General features: G+C 35.3%; 1 pseudogene; it reads left to right on the top strand.

Annotated features, from left to right (window-relative positions):
• The first annotated feature begins 2,149 nt into the window (after window positions 1–2,149).
• On the top strand, window positions 2,150–6,377 carry LOC105529412 (annotated as a pseudogene).
• Window positions 6,378–6,762: the final 385 nt, after the last annotated feature.

Below are 6,762 nucleotides of genomic sequence, written 5' to 3'. Positions count from 1 at the left end.
TGTATTTTCCTTTAACTTTGTTAGACTTTTATTTTTCCAATTATCAATGTAATAATTTTTTGTATTTTTATTGAGTTTCTTCTCAGGTTTTAACATTTTTCAGTTTGTGTTTTATCTTAATATCAGATTAATTTAGTATGGAACCTCAAAATCAGACATTTTTAATGTTTTGGCTACATAAACACCTTTAAGAATCTAGTAGTGAGCTCACCTAGTTATTCTATAATGTTGACTTCAGTAAAATTTCAGTCTTTTACGGGATATTCTGCTCATCACAAAATGCTCATTAGTTGAAGCATTCAAATATACATTTAAATATCATTAAAGTGGATCAGCCTAATAAAACAAATATAGCTGGCTATATAGACTGTAGCTTAAAACTCTTGCTCTAAAATAATATCCTAATTGCAGATGTTATGCCAAGTGAAATAAGGCAGTTACATAAGGACAAATATTCTATGATTTTTCTTACATAAGATTCCCTGAATGCTCAAAATCTTAGAGATGAAAAGCAGAAAGGTGGTTGTCAGGAACTGGGCAGGGAGTAGGGTAGGTGGGATGGAGAGTTAGTATTGAAGGGGTACAGAGTTTCAGTTAGGAAAGATGAAAATTTCTGGAGATGGATGGTAATAATGATTGTACAACAGTGTAAATATATACAGTCTTAGAACTGTACTTAAAAAATAATAAAATGGTAAATTAAAAAAATTGCTGGCTCTTTCACTATATATTTTGTATCTATTAGGAAAGTTTCCTCTAAATTTAACAGTTCCAAAGTAGTTCTGAAAAATAATTTTTAAATGTCATACATATTTAATTTTGTTAGGTTTCCAATTAGTAGAAAATCTGTAGTATGTGGATTTATTAAAACTCATTAATTCAGTCATATTTAACCAACTTGTTCCAATGACAACCTGTGTTTTTTTTCACTTTTATGCTCTGTTAGTCAATTTATTTCACTTAGTTGCCTGTCAATTTGGGTGCCAGAATTTCTCACAAATACTTAATTGCCACCTGGAAGATAAACATTTTCTTTTCATTTTAACTACATTGACATATTGTGAAAGTGCTCTAGATTTGTTAATATCTTTAAACTTATTTCTCTCCCTGACCAGGCGGTTATTATTCACAGCTTCCATTTTCATATTCAAGCAGTGACAATACTTGATATTTTATAGGTTTGCTCCTTATAGACAATCAGTAAGCCATCCATTTCACCTTATTTGTATTAATTCAGGTTAAAATGAATATAATGTTACTTCACTTATTTATCCTTAGTAACTAATAAGTATAGTTTATGTCTTTAAAATTAATTATTTTATTATTATTACAATCAGCTAACATCTGTAGAAGGTTAGTACATCATGGCTAATATCACAATACTCTGCTACGTGAGCTATCTCACTTATAACTTCACAATGATATCACCATTAAAAACAAGGTTGACTGAGTGTGCAATTGTGTGTGTATGTGTATGTGTCTTGTGTAGTGTGTATATGTATTTGACTTGAGGTCACTAATGCTTTATGGATTTCATAAAACAAATGCAAATGTTGTAATTTTTTGTTCTTAACAGTGACAATGTAAGGTACATACATTTTTCCCCCCAGGAATATTCCATTCTTCGCATATTTTTATGACTTTTTTTGTAATTTGCCTCTAAGCTTAGACAATAAATGACACAGAAATTTAGGCTTTTTATTTTGAATCCACATCTCATTCTTTACCTACACCTGTAATACCAGTGAGCTCACCTAGTTATTCCATAATGTTGACTTCAGGAAAATTTCAGTCTTTTACAGAATCACTCACCTTCAAATGAACACACCTTGCGCTTTATGAAGTTACTTATGATGCTTTGAAGAATATTTTGGGAATGTGAAACTTTATGCAACTTTTGATTAGAAAGGAAGCTTCACATAGAAGCTAAGAATACAAACCAGGGGATCAGACGGACTTCAGTACTAGTCACAGCTGCACGCTCAGACAAGTCAACAACTTCTGTGGGCCTCAGTTTTCTCATTTAAGATATGGAGATATTCCCAAGTTATAGTGTTCTTATGAGAATTAAATGACCTCATCCATAGGTCCCACTGAACTTAGGATGCAATAAGCCCTGAATAAATTGCAGCCCCTCTTTCTCATACACATGCTTGATGGCATGAAAACACTGGCACAGGCATTACCTGAATGCCTTCTTCTCTCAGACACCACATAAGAATTTTGTCCTTGATAAATCCATTCCTGTGCTTTTGTGATTGAACAAGTGGATAAAAAGAAAACAGAAGCTCATAAAGAGATGGAGTGAAGAGGGCTGATTCTGGAGGTGAGGGTGGTATTAGGAGAAACCCAAGACAAATAGCTGTGAAGGACAGTAGGTTTGAAAGAAGGAAAAGGGGAGAGTACAGCACTACTAATGAGGACATGTGTACATTGTGTGGAGTTTATGAGATGTATTTATATATTATTTTTTAAAAAAATACTTTTGTCGTATCCTTTGATCAACATCTCCCTACCTACTGCCCCAACCCCCCACATAGCCAGAACCACTATTCTACTCCTTGCTTTTATGTATTCAACATTTTTTAGATTCCACATTGGTGAGATCATGCGGTATTTGTATTTCTGTGCCTGGCTTGTTTCACTTAATATAGTGCCCTGCATGTTCATCTATATTGTCACAAAGGAACGGATTTCCTTCTTTTTGTTAAAGCTGAAAAGTACTCCATTGTGTATAGACACTATATTTTTTTTTCTCTATTCATTCTTTGATGGACATGTAGACTGACTCCATATCTTGTCTACTGGGAATAATGCTGACAGAACATGGGACTGCAGATGAAATTTTTCTTGTTTGAAAAATCAGTATTATGATGCTCATATAATACTTTAAGAACACCAGAGCATAAAATTGAGAGAACTTTGAAAAAGCGAAAAGACTTTTTGAAAATGTTTCTCTTCTGAAAAGGATAAAATACAAAAATGGAGTGAGCACATAAATTATTTTTGGACTAGGTTTCAGAGACAAATGGAAAGTGTAAGCCAAGATGCAGAAAGCAAAAAGGAAAATAAAATTATTTGAAATAGGTTAAAGAAATGTTTCACTTACATCATGGCTAGAGGTAGACAGGTATTTTTCAGGCCTCGATTTTACATGATTTAAAGTACCATCTTTAAGAAAAAGGAATCAAAGTTAGAAAAAGAAAACAGAATATTTACTGTGAATGAGAAAAAAATCACAATAAAACATGACAAATGGCATAATTATAAAATATCTTTATGACCACATATGGTGGCTCATGCCTGCAATCCCAGTACTTTGAGAGACAGAGGTGGGCAGATTGCTTGAGCTCAGGAGTTTAAGACCAACACGGGCAACATGGTGAAACCCCACCTCTACAAAAATTACAAATATTAGCTGGGCCTGGTGGCGCACCTGTAGTCCCAGTTATTTGAGGGGCTGAGGCAGAAGGATCGGGCCACTGCACTCCAACCTGGGTGACGAAGTCTCAAAATAAATAAATAAAATTGCAATATATTTTCCCCTATATTTTGGCTTGATACTATTGATCCCTGTTTTAAATGAAAGAAAATTGTATCATAATTTTTAAAGATAGAAGAAAAAGGTCCTAGCATGGTAGATTAAATTTGTTTAACTGGTGTCTGTGATTCATAAAACCTGCAACTTCAGATTATATAGATATTTGCTGTTGGTTCTAATTTTGCAACTTTATGTCCTACAAATGAATGAGTTATGGTAAATTTTGTTTTGGGAAATTCCCACTAACAATGGGAAAAAGAGGAGATTTTATATATAATTATGTAGGCTTCACTATCAAGTATGTTACTACAGGAAATGTCATTGTGCATGGGTATTGACCAAAACGAAAACAATCCTACACTTAAATTATTTTCGTATTTGATTAGAAGGATTGTCCACAGACAGCTTTGTGACTTCATTCATGTCAAATTGTGTTTCTCCTCTAGTGCTAACTTCTCCTTAGCTAGATACTATATATATGTGCCCGTGGACACTCTAACACTACCAAACCACAAAGGGACTTGGGAGGAAGGAGAAGTGGTTCTCTTAAACAATTGTTGTTATATGCTCAATTTTGTTTCTCCCTGATCAGGACCATGGAAGAGACTCTTAGAAGTAAGAGGCCTTGAAATTTAGAGTTTTGATACCTTAGGAACGTGTCCACTCCTGAATGTAAATCTTGAATTTTACAAGGCAATGAAAAACAACTATTATTTTTAGAAACGCAGTTCCTAAACTGGCTTTAAGGCACCCTGGACACCACAGTAAACTCACAAGGGTGCTGCCAAATATTTTAAATTTTCTTTGGCCCTAGAAGTACCATGAAAAAAAAAAAAAACCCGAGATATTAAAATCATTATGAACTGAGGAAGTTAGAGAAATTTCTTTTTCTCAGACAGTGTAGAGGGGCTTGATTGGTAGTTGAAGACCCTGGTGTTCAGGTGATGTGTTTTGGGCGAGCTTTGCAGTTTGCTGTTGCCATTTTGGAGGATCATGCCTGTCCACATTTTCCACTTCAACTGAATGTTGAGTTACAGTGGATTAAAGCACATTAAAGGTGATCTCATATGAAATGAATCATCTTCAGCTGAGCCAGTTGCTCATGACCAGATAACTGAGAAAAATAGGAAGATCATTAAGGATGTCAAGCACCCGTCCAGAGTTTGCAAAAACGTTCATTAGCATTGCTCATGGCTGTAATGGCTTATCTAGATTTTCATCTGTATAAGTGCTGAGTAGGTTATCTTATAGAATAATGAAATTATTATTTCACCTTGGGAAGACTATTTCCAATGTTATGGTCATAGGGCCTAATGACTCTAATGTCAAGCTACCAAAGATCCTGGAACCATTGCTGGTCTCAATGTACTTAAAATTTTCAAAGAACCAGCTGCTGCTTCTGTTGCTTATGGTGCAGACATAAAGGTTGGAGCTGAAAGAAGTGTGCTCATCTATGACTTAAGAGATGAAATGTTTGACGTGTCTGTCCTCACTCTTGAGAATGAAATATTTGAGATCAAATCTATAGCTGGAAATACCCACTTAGGTGGAGAAGATTTTTGACAACCAAATGATCAAACATTTTATTGCTGAGTTCAAACGCAAGCATAAGGACAGTAGTGAGAACAACAGGGCTGTGTGATGCTTCTGTACTGCTTGTGATGGGCTAATTGCATTCTCCCTTCCAGCACCCAGGCCAGTATTGAGATAGATTCTCTCTGTGAAGGAACAGATATGTATACCTCCATTACTCATGCCCATTTGAAGAACTGAATGCTGTCCTGTTCCATGGCACCCAGGATCCGATAGAGATAGCCCTTCAGGACACCAAACTAGAAAAGTTGCAGATTCATGTTATTGTCCTGGTAAGTGGTTCCATCTGTATCTCCTAGATCCAAAAGCTTCCTCAATAATTATTTAGTGGAAAAGAACTGTGCAAGAGCATTGACCCTGATGAAGCTGTTGCTTATGGTGCAGCTGTCCAGGCAGCCATCCTATCTTAAGACAAATCTTAAACTGTTCAAGATTTGCTACTTTTGGATTTACTCCTCTTCTCTTTGGTAATGATGCTGCTGTAGAGTCATGACTGTTCCCACGAAATGCAATATACTTTTCTTACCAAGCAGACCCAGACCTTCACTACCTATCCTGACAACCAACCTGTATGCTCATTCAAGCTTTTGAAGGTGAGAGTGCCATAACCAAGGATAACAATTTGCTACTTATCCAGGACAAGTTTGAGCTCACAGGCATACTTCCTGCTCCCTTTGCTGTGCCTCAAATTAAAGTCACTTGTGATATTGATGTCAATGTCATCCTCAACATCTCCTTGGTAGGAGGGTTAATAATGCCACGTGAACTACAAACTTCAGATATATTATTTAATTTATACCTTAGGAAGTTTTGAGGTTAGGCATTAGAATAATCCCATTTTAAAAAATAAGTAAATCAAGGCTCTTAGGTTAAGTAAACTCTATGGCCTCAGAGTCAGTCATAGGATCTAGGACTCATACAGAGGAGGTTTCAATTTAGTGCGTACACTAACCACTATACTATCCCTCCTCCTGCCCATCTCCATTCTCTCTTCTGTTGCACCTTTTCCACTGTTTGAACTTAAGTGCCCAAATACTGCCACATCCTGAAAGCAATTTCTATCATAATAAATGTTAAGGAGGCTCTGATGAAAAATTGTACAGCATCGGAATCCTATCTTTGTGATTGATGATGTCGCTGCTTAATTATCTCATTTTCCCAGGTCTTTGATATTGTCAGGCTCTCTCTAAAGGAATCTGCTAAAAGGCTTGGCAAATATCTTGAGAGCTATGCATTAACATAAAACTGAAAAAGCATATGAAATTTTAGAGTTTTCACTTTTAAATCTTTGTATTACCAGCTTGACATATAAGAGTTATAATTGGACATATTCCTAATAACTTTCAGTAAGAACAAATAATTACATTCTGAAAGATCAACCACATAATTTTGAAAGGACCAACTTGTCATGGTGAAAATCACTTCTTTCATTCCTTTGCAGTTATTTTTAAGTATTATATAAATGCACTCAGCTCTTCACGGTAATACTTTTGCTTCCTTCTGTGGTAATTCATACCTATTACTTAATTTTCCACATGACATTTTTATGAGAGTTGCAGATCTTAGTCCCATATAAAAGTAAAGCATTATTATGTGAAAAAAGAAAATGTAAGCAGATCAAAAGAAAA

The sequence above is a fragment of the Mandrillus leucophaeus genome, unplaced genomic scaffold (genome assembly GCF_000951045.1).
Source record: "Mandrillus leucophaeus isolate KB7577 unplaced genomic scaffold, Mleu.le_1.0 Scaffold763, whole genome shotgun sequence".
NCBI lineage: Eukaryota > Metazoa > Chordata > Mammalia > Primates > Cercopithecidae > Mandrillus > Mandrillus leucophaeus.
The sequence above is the reverse complement of the archived record's forward strand: the minus strand, read 5'-3'. Positions and strand labels throughout refer to the sequence as shown.